The 24,641-nt window shown below is 34.9% G+C and overlaps 1 long non-coding RNA gene across 3 annotated transcripts in view; it reads right to left on the reverse strand.

The window, feature by feature from the left end:
- LOC122233164 overlaps positions 1 to 24,641 on the reverse strand; it is a 580,276-nt gene that overhangs the window by 505,184 nt on the left and 50,451 nt on the right. Inside the window, exon 1 of one of the 3 annotated variants that reach the window (XR_006210650.1) lies at positions 4,160 to 4,229. The exons of the other annotated variants lie outside the window; for them this stretch is intronic. This is a non-coding gene — a long non-coding RNA (uncharacterized LOC122233164). Of the gene's footprint in view, positions 1 to 4,159; positions 4,230 to 24,641 lie in introns of those variants that run through there. 3 annotated transcript variants of the gene reach the window in all.

Genomic DNA, 24,641 nt, shown 5'->3' on the forward strand with positions numbered 1-24,641 from the left:
AGATTTTATGTCAAGAATACTAACCACAGGTTTACCCTATCAAGAAGATTTGAAAATACCATTTCAAAACCTTCATTAAAGAGAGTGGACATCATTGTTATTATTCTAGACCAGGTGATTTCCTACGATTCCTTATAGCTTTTTTATTCTATGTGATACAAAGACACAAACAAAATGCTAATAGAATCTAGACACATGTTTTTAGTAAAACCAAGTCATTCAGAAACACTGCAGTACTATTTGAAACAAAATATCAAGCACTTTACATAACTTTATGAAATTGAAAAGGTACAAAAGATGGCCCCAATCCTAGAGAACAGAATAAAGGACCACACAATTTGATGGGGAAAAAAGGAGAATTAAGACAAGTTAGAGAAAATACCAAAAGAACAGTATAAAGAAATGAGAAATATATCAAAGTAAAATTTAAGAGCAAAAATCCCTGTAAGCACACATGATACAAATTCACAAGCCTTGAAAAAAATGGAGAAATAGTTTCTAAATTTGTCAGCAAAAGGACTGCTTCACCTTCTTAAAGAGGTAAGTTAGAATTAAAAAATTTTCCAAGGGATAATCTTCCTTTACTGAAGTGTTCAATTACTATTTTTGTTTCATAAGCCATGATTTAAACCTTAATTCTAAATCTTAAATGTGAACTCTCTCTGGGTTTTAAGATCAATCTTGCCCTAAAGATCCACTTTCTGGGACACCTGGGTGGCTCAGTCAGTTGAGCTTCCAACTTCAGCTCAGGTCAAGATTTCACAGTTAGTGAGTTTGAGTCCCACATAGGGCTCTCTGCTGTCAGTGCAAAATCTGCTTCTGATCTTCTGTCTCTCTTCTCTCTGCCCCTCCCCCACTCCTGCTCTTTCTCTCAAAAATAAATAAACATTTTTAAAAAGATCCACTTCCTTGCCTTTCCCTCTTTCCATTTATAATAGATATGGCTCACAATGCTGTTTCTCCTTCCTCCAACTCTATTGCTCATCTTGTGGGCTGCTTTTCAGCCTTGCCTAGTCTGTTCTCATATTGCTACACACTGGAAATTATGTGTCCTTCCAAATTAGCCACAAATACTAATTTTTTTTTCCAAAAAGGTCATTAATCCACCCAAAAGTGGGTTATCTCTCTTTATAAAGTTCCCTATGCTTCTCATGGGGAAAGTAGAACACATACTCTAATGTTCTGGTAATATATATATATATATATATATATATATATATATATATACATATATATGTGTGTGTGTCTGTGTGTCTGTGAAAATCTTAATTTTTTTGTCTTATCTTTTGCACTAAACTTGTAACTCCTTAAGAAGAATTAGAGTTTACTAAATAGTTATTTTTTCTTGTAGCCTCCAGCACGCATTCTTCACAGAAGGGTGCTCCAATCTGTGAGAGGTGGAAACACAACATATTTCATTCATGTATTCAGCAAATATGCTTGGAGGGGCAACAAAAACGAGGGTACATTTCAGTGACTGTTAATGTAAGTAAGACAGAAAACTACAAGCTCCAAAGTTGCAGTCAATCTATCTTTTCCCCCCAAATAAAGGGATATATTGTCATTGCAGAATATGAAGGGTATTATTTTGTCAGAGAGACCTGGCTTCTGCTTAAATGATATGTGATGCTGAGAAAATCAATCTGAGCTTCAGTTCATTCACTTATAAAATATAGATGGTACTTAACTTATAGTTTATTGCAAAGGGCAAAAGGCAAATACACGCATGTTCAGCTTTTAGTGTCTGGTACATAGATGATTATTATCAAAAGAATGTACATTATGAGATTATTTTTTGAGAATTGATACAGATGGCCAATCACATGAACATTAGTTTGTTTTCCTTAAAGTCTAGGACACTACATCTATGATTACAACAGAAAATCAACCTTTTACACATTAAAAAATGTCAAGATCACATATTACATTTTTGTAAAATAGTATCTTTTATACAACTATTTTTCAATGTATTTAAGTCAACATAATTATTTACTTTAGAATATTTTATTTTTCTTTGAAAGAGACAAAAGTAAACTGACCTACATTTTAAACTAGCTTTTAGTTTATTTTTTAAAGTTTATTTATTTGTTTTTGAGAGAGAGAGAGAGAGACAGCAAGTACACAGGCATGTGCATGAGTGGGAGAGAGGCAGAGAGAGAGGGGAGAGACAGACTCTCAAGCAGGCTCTGCACTGTCAGCATGGAGCTCGATGTGGGACTCGACCCCATGAAGCGTGAGATCATGACCTGAGCCAAAATCAAGAGTCAGACACTTAACCAACTGAGCTACCTAGGTGCCGCTGAACTATGTTTTCATTTACAAACCGAAAACCATGTCATTCAATCATTATTTAGCAAAAGTTTCCATTATGCAAACTTTAAGATATATCATATACATGGGACACCTGGGTGGCTCAGTCGGTTAAGCGTCTGACTTCGAATCAGGTCGTGATCTGACAGTTCGTGGGTTTGAGCCCCATGCTGGGTGGGCTCTGTGCTGACAGCTGAGAGCCCGGAGCCTGCTTCAGATTCTGTCTCCCCTGTTCACACTCTGTCTCTATCTCCTCTCAAAAATAAATAAACATTAAAAATACACATAGGATATATTGTGTATGATAAAACATATAAAGACAAGCTAAGATCCAAGTTTTATATTGAGTCTGTATTTCTGACTTACTTTGGGTGGGAGGACCACCAACACAGATATGTAGAGAGATGTTATTTAACCCAAATAGACATACTTTCCTGTAGAAACATAATTTACATTTCTACAGGCCCCAACATCCAAAATTGGCTTAAATGGGTTTTACTGGGATAAAATGAAAGTGTGGGCAGGGCTGTTTTCCTTTTTGCAGCCTCTTGGGAACAAACTGGTTTTTTGCCTTTTCTAGTTTCTGGAGGCCATCCACATTCCTTAGCTTGTGGTCTCCTTCTATCTTCAAAACCAGCAATGGTGACGGAGTCGCTCTTCTATCGTATCACTGATAGTGACTTTCCTGTATCTCTCTTCTATTTTTTGAGGAGTTTTCTGATTAAATTGAGCCCACCAGAATAATCTCCCTATCTTAAAGTCAGCTGATAATTAAACTTAATTCTACCTGAAACCTTAATTCCCTCTTATATGTAACATAACATATTCACAGGTTCCAGGGATTATGGTATATCTTTGGGGATGCATTTTTTTCTGCCTGCTACAGAGATATAGCTCTTAGTTATTATTAGAGCTAATATTTATCAAGTGTTAACTAAAGTCTAAGTTCTCTGCTAAACATTTCAAATGCATTATCTCCTTTAATCTTCGAACTTCCTAAAGAAAAGTTTCCATAGTTACTTTGACTCTCTTTTTCTGTATTAGGGCATTATTGTTAAGTTCCACAAGACAGGAAGAGGGCTGCCAGCAGCTAATAAGATACAGCTTCCTAGTTTCGGGATCCATGATAGGAGGAAAGTTTCCCTTCCTTCCAAGGCCTATTATTTTCTGAATTGTTTCATGTGTGCACTCCTTGGGGGCAGCAAAATGAAATGTTCTTAATCCCTAGACCTTAGTCACACCTTCACTGTTTTATGATGTAGATAAACTGATGATGGGGAGAGAGGCAGACACAGGGAAAGGGACTTTCTAAATCTTTGTTGTTTTAAGTCTCTAAGTTTGTAATAATTTTTTACAGCAGCCATGGGAAACACAGGACAGTATTTGTATAAAGTTTCCAATAACACCTATGGTCTTTTCAGTTGACTTGAACCATAAATTTACTTTTTTCTCCTTACACCTTATATGGTTGGTGCCTTGTAGTTTAGCCAGTCAGGCAGTATGGCTAAATACGGGTTAAGCAACAGGTTTTATTGGGAAAATGTACACGCTAGGATTCAGTCAGACCAGAAGGCATATGTCCTCTTATTTTCACTAACTTCCCAGTGGGAGGCTTACTGGAGCTTGCTGTGCACAAAGCAAGAATAGGTATTCCAGGGTGGAACCTGGACTCATCTTCACCTCCCTGGATATTGATATTGAAGATCATAGCAACCAGGCCTTCTCCTCTCGCTGATACCTGAATAGTAAATTTCCTCAATAAGGCCTATTACTTTAACCTTACTTTGTGTTATTGTACCTCTCCCCCTGAGCCCTGGTACATGACAGACGGAAGCCTCAAAGGACCTACCTTGCATGGCAGCATGAGTACTTTGAGGTCATTTCTGTCATTTCCAGCTGAAATGCTCTTACTGATATCTGGTGAATACAGTAATAAAATGATTTTGTCTTTTCCTAGAATTCTTTTAAGCAGTGATCTTAAATTCTCTACAGTACACTGGAGATTTCATTCATTCATTCATTTATTCATTCTTTCTTTCAGACAACACAGTTCATTAAGCACAGATTATAAAATAGATGCTGAAAACAAAGATAAATACGATATGTGTCTCTGCTCAAGGAGCTTATGGATTAAAAGGGCAAATGGATACATAAGTAGAAATTGCAATGAAATATGATATAGTCTATAATAAAGATATTTGTAAATGCAAGGGGATAGGAAGATAACTGAAGGAAGTATGATTAAAAGACTCATAGATTAGCTATATATAGAATGTGGACTCAACTATAATTATTCTCTTCCCAAATGGAAAGGAAGTACATCCTGAGATAAGATGATTAGAAAGAAACATACTTCCTGACTGGAGAGTACACGTCTGCATTTCTTGGCAGCAGGAGCAACTGAATATGTCAACTCAAGCACAGGGGCTTGACTATACTAGGTGCTTAATGAATACTTGTGGAATGAATATCTAAGTGGATAATTAGCAAAATATAGCTGATGGTGCCTACATGATGTTACTAATTGTCACAGCTAATAAACACATGCATTCTGAAGTAATTTATAATTATAGTTAGGAAAAATAACTCCTGCATTGAATTTAGCTCTGACAATAGCATATCAAATAGTGACAAAAAGAAACTGGGGGTTTGTGGTTAAGAAAATTGCTTTAGATACCAGTTGACCTGTGTTAGAGTCTTGCCTATTCTGCTTTATTGGTCACTGTGACCTTAGTCAAGGCTACTTAACCCCCCCTCAATTTGTCTCCTCCTAACTGGAAAAATAATTTCAGTACCTATTCTTTAGGAAGTCTGAAGACTAAAGGAGTTAATAAATTTGAAATGATTAGCAAAGAGCCTAGGATTAATAAGTACTCAATAAATGTTATTTCTAATAGTAGCTACTTCACATTACACATATCAAAATAACCCTTAAAACATCAAGTGATATTGAATAAAAGTTGAAAATTGAATCTGGAAAAATATTAACTGTAGTTATATAGTTATATAATTATTATCATAAGAGATCCCAATGGAGTAATAATTTCTTGTGATTTTGGCCCATATGTTTATGTCAGAGAAATGGAACATGGCCAAAGATTTTCAAGTAATTGTGTAAAATCGCTCCTGTTATGTAAAATTAATTGAGGGCTTGCTCTGGCAGCTGTTATGTGTACATAGAGGCTGCAAACCCTATTAAACAGAGTGATAACCATATAATCATGTTTTACACATATTATTTTGTGCTAGCTATCACAATTAAAGGTTTACAAATAGCAGTGACTCATTTAAGTATTATTGACACAATGAGATTGTCCCAGTGTGGAAATTGCTCCCTTGACACAGATATGACATTTTGGAAATTAGATGATCTCTTACTCTCTATCAGAGTACTATTTTAATATAACATTAGGAACTATATTTCAAAACATCCAATTCAACTGAAATCCATTCAAGCTAAACATTCGCACTGGCCAAATCTATCAAGAGCAACTTGGCATCACCCTTAGCTGTTTCCTTTATCACAAAGCCAAGAGCTCTTCTATAAACACTTGCATAGTGTTTTGTAATGGGTAAAATATTTCATATATGCTACTTAATATGCTCTGCACTGTATTTACTTACCTCTGCAGTACAGATAAAAAACTCAACGTTGAGATGATTAAAAGACTTAACACCCGAAACTATAGCCTATAGCCTTACAGTCTCCTCTGACTCCACACCTCTGACTTTCTCCACATCACACATCAGTTTCCACCTCCACATCATTATAATCAAAACACCATAAAACACCTTACAAAATCATATGTTCATATTAGTTTTTCAGTTTCACAGTCTAATTTTAAGTTTATGACAGTCATCTGTTTCAGACCATTTTTTTGTCTAATCTCATTTGGTTTTGAGAACACCTTTGGAAGAAGAAAACATGTGGAGCGTACCATTGCTGACAAGGGCTATTCTGATCTAAAGATTCTATTATTAATTTACAAGATCCATAGATTTTGCAGTCAATGCACAGCTAATATTTAATAAGCTTGAGTAAATTATCTTTTTTTCCCTCTAGATAATTTTATGTAGTTCACAATTACAATCAAATGTTAGACAAATTAACCTTTAGGAACAAACAGAAAATAAATATGGTTCTACCTATAATGGACATATATAGTCGAGATTAAATACAGTATAATTTCATACATATTATTTCACATGCTCTATACTTCATTTAATTATCTATGCATTTTAGAGAGGGAAATTAACATTTATAATGATTAAAACACTTACACCCCAAATCATAGAACATGGTCTTAGACTGTTAATCCCTTGACTTTCACTACATCACCTCCACTTTATTACAATTAATGTACCACATCCTGACATATTTGAAATCCAGGTTAGACTCAGTTGGATGAGAGCAGCCTCATCTCTCCTTCTCTGGATTGACCTGTGAAGACTTTGATTGTCTGGGTGGGTAAAGGCAGTTAAAGAACACCCTTTATGGAAAACTATTAAAAGGAGGTTTATCTCTTTCTAAGGGTTTGCCAAAACAATAAGAGTCTACTACAGAATACAAGCATTGCATGTGAAACCTAGGGTAATCTCAACAGAGTGACAAGTGTTTGACTATGAAGCTTAAGGGAACTCCTTGGGAGCATAACAAATAAATAGTATTCATTTTTGGCCATGTTCTCTGAGATGAGAAAATAATTTTCTATTCAGGGTAGGGAAAGAGAGGTACTCTCATAACTAAACACTTATAAGAATACAGCAGATTTCTTGGAGTAGACTTGTTCCCCAGGCCAGCTTTCATCTGATTTATTCACATGATACATGACTGCAGGATCTAGACTTAATCCTAAAATTAAATATTTTGGTAAGAGATTTAATACGGATCTTGCTATAGGTTTTCAGGCTTAAAAATAGACAACCAAATTTCCCAAGGTATTATAAAACTATTGGCCTACTATCAATATCTGTCAATGCCCCCTAGCCAAAGGCCACCAGGAATAATATAGTTGAGCAAAGTTTGGTTTATTGCTTCTGCAACGGAGGATAATGTTCACCATGGGAACTGTGGGGTGTCTCAGTGAGAAGCTATTAGAAGGACTTATTATAGTACTGGCCTTGTGTTAAATTATTTGGGGAAAGGTTAAAGAAAGTAAGCCTTTTCTCTGGATAGAATGAATCAGAAAGCAGGGGTAATTTCATTATTAGGTATCTTAATAGTTCTTATGTAGAAGACAGAGGAACAAAGCAAGGCTAAAGCTATGATTGGGAAAGTGGCAACATAGCAGGGTTGGGGGACATTTGGGCATTTTTATGGTTTGGCCAATATTCATGTATTTATGTGCATTTGGATATGTTTAAAGGATGGTCTTATTTTTGTCTTGACCCATCATAATCATAAAATGGCCCAGTGTGATGTGGGTCTTCTGTTACATTTTTTATGCTCACCATGAGGACATCACTGTCTACCCTCGAACATCAGAGAAACTCCCAAATATCAGTAAGGCATGACTGACAGTACCAGGACAATTCCCATCTGTCATGGGCTGCTTCTTTTATTCACAGCTTAGACAGATATGAATGTCTGTACAGTGAGTAGCAAATCCCTGTGAGCAAGTCCTTTAAAATATGTCCTGATTTTGTTCATTTCTCAAAACTTTCATTTCTATAACCTTCATCCAAGTCAATATTATTAACTACCTGGATGTCTATTTCTAGTGGGTTTCCTGCCCCCTAAAGTCTTATCACCATATAGCGGCCAGAGTGATCGCTTCCAGTATAATTCAGATTGTATAACTTTCCTAAACATAAACTCCAATAGTTTCCCATTATCCCCAGACCAGTATCCAAAATCCTTACTATTATCCAACTCTTGGCTATTTCACAGACATTTTCACTGTCTCAACATGCCATCTTGGGCTTTTTGCATTTTCTGGACCCTTTATCAAGAGTGCTCTTCCTCCAGAACATGAGGCTTACCCCATATTCCACGCAAGTCTCTGCTCAGATTGTTACTTGTGGGAGAAACTTTCCTTAAACACTAATCTTTCTGCTCTTCTCTTCCCTAACATGTTTTCTTCTTCTCCTCCACCTCCTCCCTCATCCTCTCCTTTTCATTACTAGAATCAAACTATTTGAGTAATCTGATTTTTTTCTGTTTCTTCTTCTAAAATCCAAATTTTAAGCTGAACCTTTATCCTCAGAACTAAGAAAATCCCCTAGCACACTGTGAAAATCATGAATAAAGTCTATGTCCATAGTATGTGTTTAGTCAGTAGCCACATAAAGATGAGTTTAATTTTATGATTAGGTGATATTATGCTGAACCATATAAAAATAGTTGTTTCTGTAGTCAAGAATGGTTAAATATTGGTCATTTTATATCCCCTCAGTAGATAAGAAGTCTCCCTTAATTTGCATGAAGGGGAGTCAGCCTCACTCTGAAACAGGTCAACTAGGGCAATAAAATCCCTAGAAAACGAAGGATGCCCCAGTTAGGCCTATATTCATTTGTTATTTAACAAACATTTATTTAGAATTTATCATCCTGTGCCTTACAAGATGAAGTGAATATAAAGATGATTAAAGCAAAGTTCTTCCTTTAAAGAATACACTGAGGAAAGATAAACACGGAAGGTAAAATCAGATGACAATGCCCTCATGGAGTTACTGAAAGTATTTTATGGCAGTCCAGGGAAGGGCACTCTGAATTCTTCCAGGACATGGTATCGAATCTGAGGCTTTGTGGATGAGTAGGAGTCCAGAATAGAAACAGAAGAAGGATTGGAAAGAGGGCCATTCAGGTGGAAGGGCAAATTGTGGCTACGTGAGAAAGCAAATTTTGTTGGGGGAGTAGAGACATTTGCTAGAATAGAAAGAATGGAGCAGATTCCCAAGGCCCTTAGCAGAGGAATAGGCAGGACCTGGTGCAAAACACAGTGATCCATTACAGTCTGGTCTTATGGGCTCTGAGTCCTTGAAATAGCAGAGCTTTCTCAGTCTTGGAGCTTTAGGGGTTTGGGCCTCCCACTGTGAGTAATGACACAGTAATGTCACACCAGAGGTGTCAATATTTCAAAGGCTGGGATTTATGAAGAAAGCCTAATCAATATTGTTGCATTCAATAATGCCTCCTACATATACTTTATCTTACTAAGTAATTCATGAATGGATGATTTTCTATAATTCTCTTGGAATTAAGAATTTACCTATTTAGATACAGTTTTATTATTTACATAATCCATTTATTACCTAAGTAGTAGCATGTTATCATTTCTTTCATAACTCCAATTGCACAATTAAAATTCTTTGAAGACATATAACACGAAGTAAAATATATGCAGGTTTTCCATACACATTTGCTTTGTCAAGGGAGGCCTTGATGGTGACTTAGTTGACGGATGAATAGGCTGTTATCATGGGTTTGATTAACTGAGTTACAAAGTCTGATCTATTTAATAAACCATACAAAATAGGCATTTTTACTGGCCACATTTCCTAGTTAATACAGTCTTTACTGCAACTCCCCTTTTTTAAAAGTAATATTGCAATCTTGGAATTTTTAACTATTCTCTACATTGTTTCCAGAGCATTTGCCATAAACACAAATGTATTCATTTCACTTGGCTATAGCATACCTACTAGAAAAATGTTTATCTGTTAATTTGTCTAATATGAACAAAATTCTCTTTTCCTTCAATATACCTTCTACAGAAAATGTGAAGTTCAGGTATAGTTAATAGTTGTGACTTAAGTTTTCAATAATTGATCAACCCCCATATTGAATAATTGGGCAACAAATAATTTTTTGTACTTAGTTAAAAGTATACAAAAAACTAACACTATCACCTAGTAACTATATGGTCTTATTAAAGATATCTAACACCACTAAGCACAGCTTCCTTCATCAGTAAAACTAATTGTCACATGAATTAAATGAGACTGCACAGAACAGAATGAGCACCTTGAACCATCATGACACACATAAGTTTCCAAAACCATTTAGCCTACCCAACAGTTCCTTCAATGAGTAACATGTACAACCTAATAGTGATACGGTGTCATGATTAAGAAAACTTTATCAAAATAGCACTTTGTGTCACCTAAGTCACATTTTTCTTTACTTTTGTTAAAATAAATACATAATTATATAAAATAAGTAATTTGTTTTGATTAACTTTCTGTTTACCAGCATTGAGTAAATAATCTCTATAGGCTTTTTAAAATGAAATTAGAAACCTATGTGATGAAGAATATTTTAGGTATCAAGATAGTTATTCCAAAATTTTTTAACGGTGCTCATAAAATGTAGTATTAATGAACACAGTGATGTGTTTAGAGGACCTGCTTATGTGCCACCAATTTTTCTGATCAGCTGTCAGTGACCTCAGGTGCTGCTGCCTGTATTTCATCAATATTCACACACTCTTCCACTGCTCAGTAAATACTGAGAAATTCATGGGAACCTCTTACTCTGCATGCTTTCTAAGGGCAGTGGCCCCGTCCTCCATTTTTTACAAAACACTATCACCACTTAAAAATACTCAGTCACTTCTTCAATAGAAGGCACAGGGTTCAGGTGAAACAACAAAAAATAAAATATGATTATTGACCTCAAAGATATTCATGCTTTGAGAGGCAAATGTGTACACAGCTGATGACTAATTGCTGTTTGGCCATCTCATACACTATAGTCAGCCTCACCACCAAGTGTGTAATAGTCACATACATGAGCTGACCCAAGGGGGAATAAATTCTCATTCCAAGGGAAGTACATTTGGGCAAAGAGATCATAGCTCTTTCTAGAATTGATTGAAATGAAATAATTACAAGTGCCGAAGAAAAAGGCAAACAGAACAATAAAAACTGCAACGCTCACAGAAATCAATGAACTGGCTTTGTATTGAGTAGCAAGACATAGAAACACTGATCCTAGAGAGGCAAAAAGAGATGAAGATGAAAAGACAGAGAAGAATAAATAATTTCCTGGCCCTTCTCAAACCTTCTAGTGTCTGGTTTCAATCCCCTCATGAGCCTAATGGGATCCGTATTCATGAAAAGCCTTTAGATTGTCACATCTTCTTCCCTTTTTACTGTAGGTACTGCAAGATAGTTTTTTGTTTGTTTATTTTTACTTATAAACAATAGTTTCAATTAAAATGAATGTGATCTAATGAGGAAAGCAGGAGCCTCTAAACTTTATCCCAGAAATAGCACTGCTATTTTAATTTCCCTGAAATCTTATGATCACAGGGAAGGTGGAGGAATGAGCTGAGCTTTGAGGTGGGAGGCTGCTGGGGATGGTTGAGGGAGCTGGCTGGGCAATAAACCATGTGATTTTTCAAGATCTCTCAGTCTAGTAGAATCAAACGGTTGGGGAGGGTTGTAAAACATGTTGATTATTTAAGACCTAATTATCTAAATTATTAATCATTCTTTCTTTTTTCCCCCTAGTTCTAGTCTGCTGCCAATTCTTTGAAAATGAGCTTTAATCCTATTAATCCCTCTGCCAGATTCCAGGAAAAGAATTACAAAGACAGCGAAAGTAAAATCAATGTATCTGGTTATCTTTTAGCCACCTAGTAAAAGATTTGGTGGAAATAAGGGTAAAGGGATGTCTTAATGAGATTTGGGAAATATCTGCGGATTTCATTGATGTCTGTTCAAGCTGACTAATGGGGAAGTATACATAACAATTGGCTGTAATGCAATACTGAGTAAAACTTGCTGATTTTCCCCAGGGACACTGTAACTGTTCATTACTTTACACTGCACTATAAATTGGCCCAGTGGGGAGGCAGGCATAGATTGAAGGGAGCTGAGAACAAAATTACATACTGAACACTGCTGGCACCTCCCCCATACTTGAGGCCCTGGAATCAGGCTCTTGATACATCCAGCCAAATAACCTCTCTGACAATGCAGGTTACACATCAAGCTATGCACCTGGGGGCACAACAGGAAGGTATGGGGCTACTTTGAAACTTGCTTAGAGCTGTATACCACTAGCCCCAACACCAACATTGGGTAACTATAGCCCGGGACATCTCTCCTCATCCTTATAGGAATAACAGCTTGCTCTTTTTCTATATAAGACCACAAAAGGAAATGGGAAAAATATAGGTATTGACAAGAAATATGTATTTCTATAAAATATATATATTGACAGCTATGCATTTACACCCAGCACTACCAGTCGGTATCTATTTATTTTCTTTTTGTTGTCCTTTTTTTTTTAAGTTTTATTTCTTTATTTTGAGAAAGACAGAGAGAGTGTGAGCTGGGGAGGAGCAGAGAGAGAGAGAAAGAGAGAGAGGAGAGAGGGGGAAAATCCCGAGTAGGCTCCACATGGTCAGGTGGATTGCCCGACAAGGGGCTTGATCTCATGAAACCCTGAGATTGTGACCTGAGCTGGATGCTTAAGAGCTCCAGTGTTGCACTTTTCTTAGCTGTATAATGGGCATTGGTAATAGCACATCTGTCACACCTTCGTTGTGCCAGTCTAACAAGATGCAAGTATCCTAGAAGCAACTAAGGCATGAAAGCTCTGGACTTGTTACTTAGTTTTATTATTGTTGGTTTTGCTGGTTTTCAACCTATTATAATTTGACCTCAGTCATTTTCTTATTGAACAGTATTGTTTACAAAGTAAACAAAAGTGGATTAATCACAACAGGCACAGTTTCAAAACTATCTATATGCACTTATTCACAGCAGGTAAAATTTTGAACATTCACTGAACTAGAACACATTTTACATTGTTCTAATATCCCTCAAGTAAAAACAATACATTGTGGTCTCCCTCTGCTTCCTTAGCAAACAGGTATAATATATTAATCAGGATGCATTTGTGCATATTACAGTTGCCCAAAATAAGTATTGGAGGTGGGGCTCATGAAAGAAGTGAGTATCTATTCAGTGAGAAAATTAAGGATTATAGTTTCCAGCTTCTTTCTAATGTTGTTTTGAGGGAAACTGGGTCAATAGGTGAAAACAGAGGTTCTCAAAAGCCATCTTCCCTGAGATGCTGGATTTAGCTTTTAAGAATGGCTTACAGAATTTTTCTTTGCCTCCAGCTGTGAAAATTAGGGTATAGGTAATTCATACTTCTAATTATGTTCTAGGAAGTGTTCTTCTTGTAACCTGAGAAGATGAGGAAGAGTGGGCCCCTAACATGATCTGTGTTCTTTATTTCCTATACTTTAGATGCATCAGCCTAGTGATTATGACAGAAAACAAACACAAGTGAGGGGTAACAAAACCAAACCAAAACCAAAACAAAATAAAAGTCTTCATTTGTCATAACTTTTCTATCTCTTGGTATAAAAGTTCTTTATCTATCACAGCATTGTAAATACAACTTACAAATAAGAATTCTTGGATTCACTATCCTAGTCTAGCATCCATTATAATCTTTCTTAAAATAAGAGGTAGTCTAAGTCAGTGTAAGTCTTGGGAGGATCTGATTGCCTCTCTTTATTTTACTCCTTACCTGGATTCAAAGCTTAATTCATTAACTCAAAATTACTTCTCAACACTGTGGAGTAAAGTATTAATCTCATTCAAAGAGGCCTGTCTTTTGCTCTCCGCTCCTGAGAAGTAATTTCTAAGCCTTGTAATGTCCTGCCTGAAGAACGTCTGTTTACATGGAGGCTTTGGAAACATTGAGTAGTCTACACTAACACCACCATTTATGGTGGGGACTTTAGGCCATACATTGTCAATTCAGCTTTTGGAGGGGCTGGAAACTCCAAGCGGTCAACTACATTTATGTGACCAGGCCCCGATAAAAAACTCTGGACACCAAGACTTGGGTGAGCTTCCCTGGTTGGCAATACTTCAAGTACGTTGTTACACATCTTTGCTGTGAGGAGTTAGCACTGTCCACACCTCTAGTAGAAGACAACAACAGAAAGCATCATACCTGGAACTCCTCTGGACTCTGACCTATGTGTGTTTTCCCTTGGTTGATTTTAATGTGTATCAGAAGTGAAAGTAGTCTTTATAAGTACCTACTATGTTCCTGATGTTGAGCCTGATGTTATGGATATAAAGACAAATAAGAAACATTTTTTGCTGTGATGCCCTTTGTAATCATCCAATGTAAATACTTCCTACCAATTTCTTAGCTGTATCAGAGAAAGTAATCCACTTTACAGTTGATGATGATGATGATGCTAACGATAGCCACAGAAGCCACTTCTTTATTATGGAAGATCATATCCAAGAGCTACTATATAATTTTCACAATAATTCTACAGTAGGATGCTATTATTATCCTCATTTTAGAGATGAAGAAACTGAGGCAGAGGTGAGTTAATAGCTTGTCTAAGGAAATAATAGAACTGAGACTTAGGCTGTGTGAAAAAAAGTTGGGCTTTCATCCACAGTCTATATTACCTCACATATGGACATCTCCTAAGCTTATATGTGGCACAAGGAGAGTATTCAATAAATGTCACACTTCTCTTTTGACGGGCTTCCCTCAGAAATACAACCACTAGTGGGGTTGAGAGTGGTTGGCTCCTGCAAAGACTGTCTTTATTTAAAATAAAGAGTGATTGTGGGGCACCTGGGTGGCTCAGTTGGTTGAGCATCTGACTTTGGCTCAGATCATGATTTCACAGTTTGAGAATTTGAGCCGCGCATAGGGTTTTATGCTGTCAGCACAGAGCCTGCTTTGGATCCTCTGTTCCCCTCTCCCTGTGCACCTCCCCTGCTTGTACATGAGCTCTCTCTCAAAAATAAAATAAATATTAAAAAAAATAAATAATTAAATTTAAAAAATAAAGGGTGGTTGTTAAAGAATGTGTTATCACGAAATCAATTACAGTTATCAAGACTTTTACAAGAATCAAGAATTGAAAGATTCTGAGATTTATACAGTAGAGAAGGGCATGTAAATATGAAACAATTGATAAAACTGGATTTAGTGTGAGAAAGGTTTAGATACTTTTATTTTTCCATTTTCAAATTTCTACTATTGGATATTTTTGTATCAAATACTTTTTTGTTGTTATTCAGGAAACATAATAGTGACCTTAAGCAAAAATACGACATTAAAATTGAAGTGTGGTGTGTTTTTTTGTTTTTTAAAGAAACATAAACATTTTAAAAATTATTATTTAATGCAGCCAACATTATTGCGTTCTTACAATGTGCGCAGGCAGTACGTATAAAGGAAGAATTACACGAAACCATCTTTAAGAGGATTCATGGAGTTATATGTGTTCTGGGGCTAATCATATGTAGTGATGGTATAATTCGTTAGAGAATAATATGTATAATTCGTTAGAGAATTATATATAGAAAGTAATAAAGGGATTCACTATGCTTGGGTGGGGGCTGGCTCATGGAAGATTTTAGAGATGAAGTGACATCTGAACTACTTTTGAGGACTGATTAGGAATATTGAGGCAATATGTAGGAGAAATATTCCAGGCAGTGAGAACATAAGAGAGAGCATGGCATGTTCAAGGAGCTGAAAATAGTTTAGTGTTTCTAGGGTGAGCACTACAAATGGTGGCAGGAGAGGCAGTATTTGAACAGGAGGATGCATAGCTACAGAAAGAGGCAGCATGAGAACGCTAAAGGCCTGGAGTGCAATTTTAAGGAGTCTAGATTTATCCTGTTGGCAATGGATGCCCCTAAATCATTACAAGTGGGAAAGCAATATCAGATTATTCTTCCAAAAATATTATTCCCTCAAAATTAAATTTTACAAAAAAAATCAGTGATTTCCTATTTTATAGAGCAGAGCTCTGATGTAAGTGTGTGCTCACAGAAGCTAGAGGGAATGTGTTTGATTCTTGTCCCCTCCACTTATGAGCTAGCTGTGTCCTTGAGCAGGCCAATTAAAGTCTCTGAGACTCAGTCTTCTCCTTTCTAAAAGAAGGGTAATAACAGTTCTCAGTCACAGGGCAATTGTAAGGATTGAGCTAATACATATTAAGTAGTTAGAACAAAGACATTTTTAATAAGTTAATTTTTAATGAGGTTACTATATAATTTTCTCTATCCAATACAACATACATTTAAAAAATTATTGCTGAATTTATTAAAATAAGTTGCTGCCAAATGTTGTACCAACTATGGGTACTTTAAATGTTAAAAGAAACATAATTCCTCATGTATTTAATTAATTTATTTTCCTTTTTACTAATGTGACTTTTTGTTTTTGCAAGTTAATAATAGGTAAGCCAGTGCTAACACCATAAGCAGTAAATTTACTTCAAAATGCATTCATGGGGAATCAAAGTAAAAAATGAAATAAATCCGTAAAAATCAACTTTTGAGTTTGTATCACCCCAGGCAGACTACGAAACATCAAGTGGAATATTAATAAAAATTTACCAAGTTTGAAAGGATTAGTCAAGACCTCTCTAACTAAAATTTCAATTGAATTTCGAAATCAAATTAATTTTGAGCTTATGCTTATTACAATAATTGAAAATTGCATTTTTTCCTCTTTCCTTCTTAGTTTTTACTAGTATTATCTTTAAGAATTTTCTCTCTTTTGTCCCTCAGAGGCAGTAACCTAATAGTGTAATTAAGAGCTAAAGTTTTTTTTTTTCTATGATGTGGATTTATTTCTTTGTATTCCCATTCCTTCTGCCTATCTGTCTTTAGTCCAGATACATACTTATGCTTATCCACTACAGCTATAATTATTTCTCCCCAAAGCAACTTGCAATCAGGTCAAGACCACATAAAAATGTACTATTGTACATTTTCTCAGGCCTAGATATTTTGGATATGAAATATAAAATACTCCCTTTGGTTTTGAAGATTAGCTATCAATCAGGTACCTCAGTCTACACAACAATTTCTCCTTCCATAGCTCATACACTCTTGCCAATGTGCTAATGTTATATTCTACTTAATTATCACGTTGCATTTGCCATTCCTCTCTCTTCTGAAGACTGCAATCACCAATAATTTGGGACTATCACATGCCTTGAAACTCAACTCTATATTTTCATATACCAGGAAGCTTTAGTTTTCTATCTAAAAATTACCATCATCTTTTTTCCAATTATTCAATTTTGCCTGAACCATCTTACTTTAAACTTGCAGCTAAGCTACTTTATCTTATTTAACACAGCAGTATCATGTCTGGAAATAATAAATTTCTCAAGGCCTGGGGCTAGTTCTATTTTACCTGAGGTAATTTATCTGAAGTGATCTCTAAATGAGTAAATATATCAAGCAGACATTAATTGTAAAAAGAAATCTCCTGAGAGATAGTCAAAGATGTGCATTCTCAATGGGGGGGAGTGTAATCCTCAAAGAGATTAAATTGGTTTTGGGGGGCAAAAATCTTAGATATGAAAATAATTTGTGGCCCTCCAAATAGTTTGTGTATATACCTGTCTAATAACAATTTATGCATGGTATTAAAATTTCATGGGTATTGAGAAGATTAAAACAGAAGATTCCTTACATGGGTGATAATAAAAAAAAACTGAGGAAAACTGGTCTTGAATAATTCATCATGTAGATATTATTTTTTTGTATACTTACAAATGGATACTCGGTGTAATATACAGAATAAAAATTTGATATGTGTCCTACCTCAATAGGGGTGGATGTAAGTAAGGGACATTTGTCAATTTTATTCTAGAGCCCTGAGTTTGAATCAAAGCCTCACTTTAACATATTTACATTTAATAATCATATTTTCAGATGTATTTATTTGTCCTAAGTATAAATTTTAAATATAAAAATTGAGCATATTCCAGAAATATGGCACTGGACTAAATTATCTATAAGAAATCCATCTAAAGTGAGTTTCAGAAATGTTAACTAAGAGTAAACCCAGATATATAAAGTAACTGTGGTTTGAAAGAAAAAACAAATTAAAAGAAAAAGGGTGCAAAATTTAAAAAGTGTGTCTGTTTCCTTACAGAGCAGATCATTGATCAGCTACTGTTTTGTAAAGCAATAAATTCTTAAATATAACTTAGGTACCTTCAGACAGGCTGATAGATGAACCCAAGCAATAAATAATTGTATGGGGGATCCATAAAAACATCTTGAGGTTGCAAAACTGATGACAATTACTTATAACTGTTATACTTCAACGATTTCCCTCGACTCTAAAGCAGATGATATCACAAATCCTAAGGTATATATTTTTTTTTCCTAAGGTATATTTTAAAGGGAAAATTTAGTCTGTGATCACAAGATGAACATATTTCAAGATACATTTTCATATCCATTAGGCATCAGGTTAAATTTTTAACTTTTAAGATGAGAAAATAGCAGATCTATAAAGCAATGTAAAGTATTTCTCCAGTGGCTGAAGACTCCTGAAAAGCGCCTTGTAGTAAAGGTCACATTAAATATCTTTTTATGAACTGCAGGGTACACAGACATAAAAGTTGTAAATAATGTTACCCATGATAAGAATATTGTTATTCCCTTTCCTGGATTTACACAGGGTAAAGAAACTAAACCAAATAAATGAAATACCTTATTTGTTATTGTGAATAAATCATGTTTCAACCTCATTTAGTCTATCTGTGACAGTTTCCAATCCACCTTAAACTCATCACATTTTATTAAAACTGAATTTTCTAAGGCCTCCAATTAACTAACGTGGAGAGACTACCAAGGTCTCTCTTTCCCTCAAAGCTCTGTATTTCTTTATTGCCTTAGAGCCTGAGGAACAGGATTCTAGACATTTATTATGTCTCTATGTAGCCATTAGATCTATTTAAATTGGTGTGCTTCTTTCACTATATTAATGGCTCTCTTCTTCACAGCAGATCAATTATTCAATCCTTAGAAACTACTGAAGAAAACCTGTCTGAAACAAAATTCTCAGACTGAATTCTGCACATCAATTTAAAAATTTTCCATCCAGCACCACCAATATGCAATATGCATGACCACAGACACAAAGATAAATTTATAATTTTTAATAACAAAAACAAAAGAAAACACAAAAATGAAATGAAAATGTGTGCATGTGTGTAAATACATCATTATCAGAAAATTATATTGAAAGACCACTTTAATAAGGTACAATCTTGATTATTTTAAATAGCAGAGTTGAAAAGATCAAATGAAAATGTAAGCACAGAAAGGAATAGTTAAATCATAATTTATTTAAAATATTTTAATATTTATTTATTTATTTATTTATTTATTTATTTATTTAGAGGAGAGAAAGAGAGAGGAAACAAGCAGGGGGAGGGGCAGAGAGAGAGAGAGAGGGAGACATAGTACCTGAAGCAGGCTCCACGTTCTGAGCTGTTAGCACAGAGCCTGACGCAGGGCTCAAACTTAGGAACCCTGAGATCATGACCTAAGCCAAAGTCTGACGATTAACTGACTGAACCATCCAGGTGCTCCAATCATAATTTATTTTAAAAGATTAGCCATTTTAACCATTTTTTTAATTTTTAAATTAAAAAAACAAATTAGCAAATGAAGCTTGGGTTCCCAACCAGGGGCTGAGAGTAGAGAGTGGTTACAGATTGCTAGAGAGTCACATTTTAGGTTCAGAGTAACCAGCATGTTTTTCCATGTACTGTTTGAGAGAAAGTTAAAACTGGCATGTGTTTTCTAAACTACTGAAGAACCACAGGCACAATGTTAATCAAGAGTAATTATATGGATTATTATTTTGATTATTGTTATTTTCAGCCTGTATCTATCTTCTCAAAAGGATATGCTTTTTGTTTTATCAGGTATGCTAATCCAACAGTTGAGATAACCATAGTAATGAAAAGATATTTGTTTATAAATGAAGCTTTACTTTAAACTTGAGTTTTTACAATATGTCAAAAATCAACCGATGAACATAAATGACAATTATTGAGTATAAAGTTCTAGAAATTATTTCATGTTCTATCTCCTCATTTAGAATACCAAGTTATACATTACAAAGGGAGCCCTATGAAATATTAAATCTTAATAAGAAGTTATTTTGAGACCTGGAAGTAGAAGAAACTCCATATTTCACAAGCCAATCTCAGAAGCTTAGCACTGGCAAACTCACATCTGCTAATCTAAGGGTCTACAAGAAGTTTATTCTGTCCTTTGCCAGAGTGACTAGGGTGTGTTTCTCTTCCTCTGCCCTCTGAAGTACTGAGGAGAGTTGGTTGACCTAAATGAAAGAACAGTAATTGTGAGATGACATTTCAATTTCATCATCCATGCCCCATGTGTGAAATCCACAAACCCTGTGGCAACGGCATGAGCCAATTTGGGACTGACCTAACCTCACGCCCTCTCCCTGCTTGTGAACAACCAGAAGAACAAGTGTATCACATGCCTGGATTGACCAATGAATAACTGGCCAGGGAAATATGTGTCACTGGCAAGTGCTGAAAAACTGTAAAACAAACCTTTTTAAGAGAAAGAAAGAAAGAAAGAAAGAAAGAAAGAAAGAAAGAAAGAAGAAAAGAAAAGAAAGAAAACTGGGGGATCAGTGCTGAGAGGGGTCCATGTTAAGATGTCAGATGACTATCTTAACTGTGAAACCTTGGAAGATATCTAAGGTCTTCAAAATCTGTGATGGATCTCCATTTATTGATTGCATTACAAGTAAATTTTCAGTTAAACATCATGCTCTTATTTAAGTGCCAGTTACTTGGAATGTTTGCTTTTACTTTATACAAATGTATTAATAAAAAAAGTAAACTGTCATGATCAGGAGGGGACAAAATAAAACATATAATAATATTGTAACCAGAATAGCAAAACAAAAGTTAGAGAACCATATAGTTGCCATATCACAAAGTATGAAAAATATAATTAATTCACTAAAAGATAAAATAGAATAAAAGCAATTGATAGTAATAATTTTATTCTTTCTAAAATATCTAGTTAAGAACCTTCCAAATCACTTACATTAGTTTATGTGACTATGTTTAAATATCAAGGACATGTATACAAAAGAAAATGTATAAAGATCTAATAGCAGGTTTACATCTATAAATAAATGCAATAAATGGAAAATTAATAGTTTAATCTAGCCCAACACAACTTCAACTAGTAAATACAAATGAACTCAACAATAAAATGGTTGGTAAAGCTCAACTACAACAATTCAGGAAAAGTTGATAGGTATCAAGACTTTATTCAAGCTAATTTTTTAAAGCAATTGCTTAATGATAGGAATAGATAACAAATGTAAGGAGATAAAGTACATAATTGAAGATTACATTACCTCAATTGTATACCACAGAATATTAATGTTGTAAATTCTATCAACTTGTATTAATAGGTGAATATTATAAGAATAAATCATGGAATGTGTTTTAAAATTATCAACTATATGATAATATAACTGAAATCAATGATTTTGCAGACAGATGAGATGTTCTAATATATATACTTTAGAAATTACTGATTTTACCCTTTCTTCTAGCTGATAAATCTTGAATGAAGTGGAAATAAGAATAGTACTTGGAATTTATAGATGGTAAAGGGAGTTATAATTTCAACAATTGTCATAACAATTTGAAAAAAGAAAAAAAATATTGTATATTTATTGGTCTCATAATTGGCCCTTTAAGTTATCATATAACCTGATTTAACAAAAAAATTGGATAAGTTCACATTTGTACAAAATGTCTGCTATCATAATGGAGCAAAAAGGGAAAATTAGAGAAATAGCAAAAATATTTAGGTCATATCTACATAGTTTTCATAGTCTTCCTTTGAGCAAAAACAAAAGAGTGGACTATATGTATCTTGTATGAACTCCTGACAATATTCTAATTTTAGAGAGTAAAAAAAATCCATCCATATCCTATCTTATAGGGAAATTCTCTTCTCACCAATATCTGTTTGCACTACAAGAAAAAAAAAAGGATGAAATGAAAACAAAATATCTGCAACCGATGTGAATGAAACACATTGCTTTTGGATAGAGGTCTGTATACACAAAGAATCTTTAGCTGTAAATAGCTATGACAGGAGAATTTTCACCATTAGCATGTGTGTTTTAATTTTCTGTAAGAGTGGTTTCAGTTTAATCAGCACAAATCATGAGTGAGAGCCAGCTTTCACATCAGCATTGGTGAGCAAGGGAAAGAAGTGGCAGAAAGATTTTGAAAATTATTACACTAAAGATGCTTGTAGAGTTTCAAAGGCTCCCATGGTGAGTGGGAATGACAAAAAATAGGTGGAGTCACCCAGCTATTGATTTCCTACATAAGTAGCTGGTCACCTTCAATGGTGTGAGTCGTTAAATTAAATGAACAATGTCCACTGATCTTTTCACCCAAATCATCAGACCATAACCACTACTATCTATCAATATATTTCTTAATATTTACTGGCAATGCCCATCAAAACAAGTATTTCAAAGCCCAACCACATCTCACCTATAAAGACTGCTACATGGCAGAATTATCTAGATAGGTGGAAGTTCCATTATTGGAAATAGTTTAGAGTTTTAAATTATAACCATAAAATAAAAATAAAAATATTGCTCTATGTGATCATGGTATTATACCCAATAAAGTTTTAGGTTGTGGATTTAAAATGAATGATGGCATAATAATTGAATGATGTTAAACATATGTATAAGGAATGTCATTCACACAGACCTAAGCAAATTTGTTTGAATGTTTCCATTTTTTTCAGAATTCATATGCTCTTGAATTTTTATTTTATTCTGAATAGATTTCCATTTACTCAAAAACTGAGAACAAAACAAAAATGGATTAAAATATACAGCCTATCTATTAAAATAGTTGCCTGATTTGTTTCCTAATACATGGCAGCTGCAAAGAGCTCTGATACCCTTTCAGCTCACCAAAGAGTTTTGCATAGGTAAGAGGCATTTTGTTTACATCTTGTTAGAAAGTTGTCAGAAATACTCAGTGATTTGACCTATAGAAATCTGTTTAAAAAATTTATTGATGACAGGGTTTCTGAAACAGCATGTATAAATGCATGGTCCATTTTGATAATGATGATATATGCATACAAACTTTTCTTATAAAATGGTAATAGTCTGCTAGATAAATGAGAAGGAAACTAAACTTTGTGCTAAAAAGCTATTCGTTATAAATTCCTTGCAAACCTTTAAGTGTTAGCAAAATGTGAATAGATACAAATGATATAAATGATCAGCTCATGGTAATTCTTTTTGATGGGGGAATTTATGGAAGAGGCTGATGACTTCTCAAAATATATATATATTTTTTATCTATGGGGAACCTGGGTGGCTCAGTCGGTTAAGTGTCTGATGTTTTTATTTCAGCTCAGGTCATGATCTCATAGTGGTGAAATGGAGCCTCGCCTAGGGCTCCACTCTGTGGTGGAGCCTGCTTGGGATTCTCTCTCTCCTTTTCCTTCTGCCCCTCACCTACTCTCTCTTTCTCTTCCTCTCTCTCTCCCAGATAATAAACAAACAAACAAACAAACAAACAAACAGATTTTTAATGTCCCCCGTTACAGATCTAATAGGGTATATGCATAGACATATAATACACACACCTAAATGAAAAGTCTGATGATGAATACCAAGATAAGTGGAATGTGTTTTTCTAAAATTGTCCCTGGTTTTAGGAAGGCATTTAAATATTTTGAAAATAATGTCCTTCTGATAGTTTTTAGCTAAAATGGAGGAATACAGGTAATATGAGTATTTTCAGCTCTCTTCTCCCATTTTCTACTACCACATTCCTTTCCACAAAACGACAACAATTTTACAAATCGGCACTGTATTCCCCTGCCCTCATGTCTTCTCCCTCTCTTGTGATTCCCATTTCTCTAAGAACAAGTAACACCCAACAAAAGGGGCTAGTTCTGTTCAAATAAATGAATTTGGGTAACGATGTTAGCACCAGGAATGAAGCCTTCCCAGTCTAGGCACTTTCAAGTCTCCCTCTCTTAAGAATGTGGTTGTGGGCTAGACTCTGCTTGTTCCTTAGAAGAATGTCGTGTAAACTCTGGGGCTAACCCACCATGTAAGATCATTATTTTTCACTACATCCATGAAGAAGCAAAGAGCTGATGACCTTTAATAATAAACATCTGCAATAAATACATCAAAGATGCAGTAATGGAATATCAGTGAGTTTTAATGACTCTACAAGATTATGCAGCTAGGAATTAGGGCTAGGATGAGAAAGCTGGTTTAGGCTATTTCATCCTTCCTACTTAACAAAATGTGTACCTCTATAATTGCATTTCTGGGCTTTTGGCTGATTAAAGCAGTTCTGTCAATTCTTGTTTCCTTCTAGAGAGTATAGGTCCCATGAAAACAAGTGGTAGATCTTACTTTTCTTTATATGCTAGTGGAACAGAACAGGGTTTATTGCCTAAAGACCTATGGTAATCCCTGGCTTTCCCACTTGGGC

Source organism: Panthera tigris, chromosome D4, assembly GCF_018350195.1.
Source record: "Panthera tigris isolate Pti1 chromosome D4, P.tigris_Pti1_mat1.1, whole genome shotgun sequence".
In the NCBI taxonomy this organism is placed as follows: domain Eukaryota; kingdom Metazoa; phylum Chordata; class Mammalia; order Carnivora; family Felidae; genus Panthera; species Panthera tigris.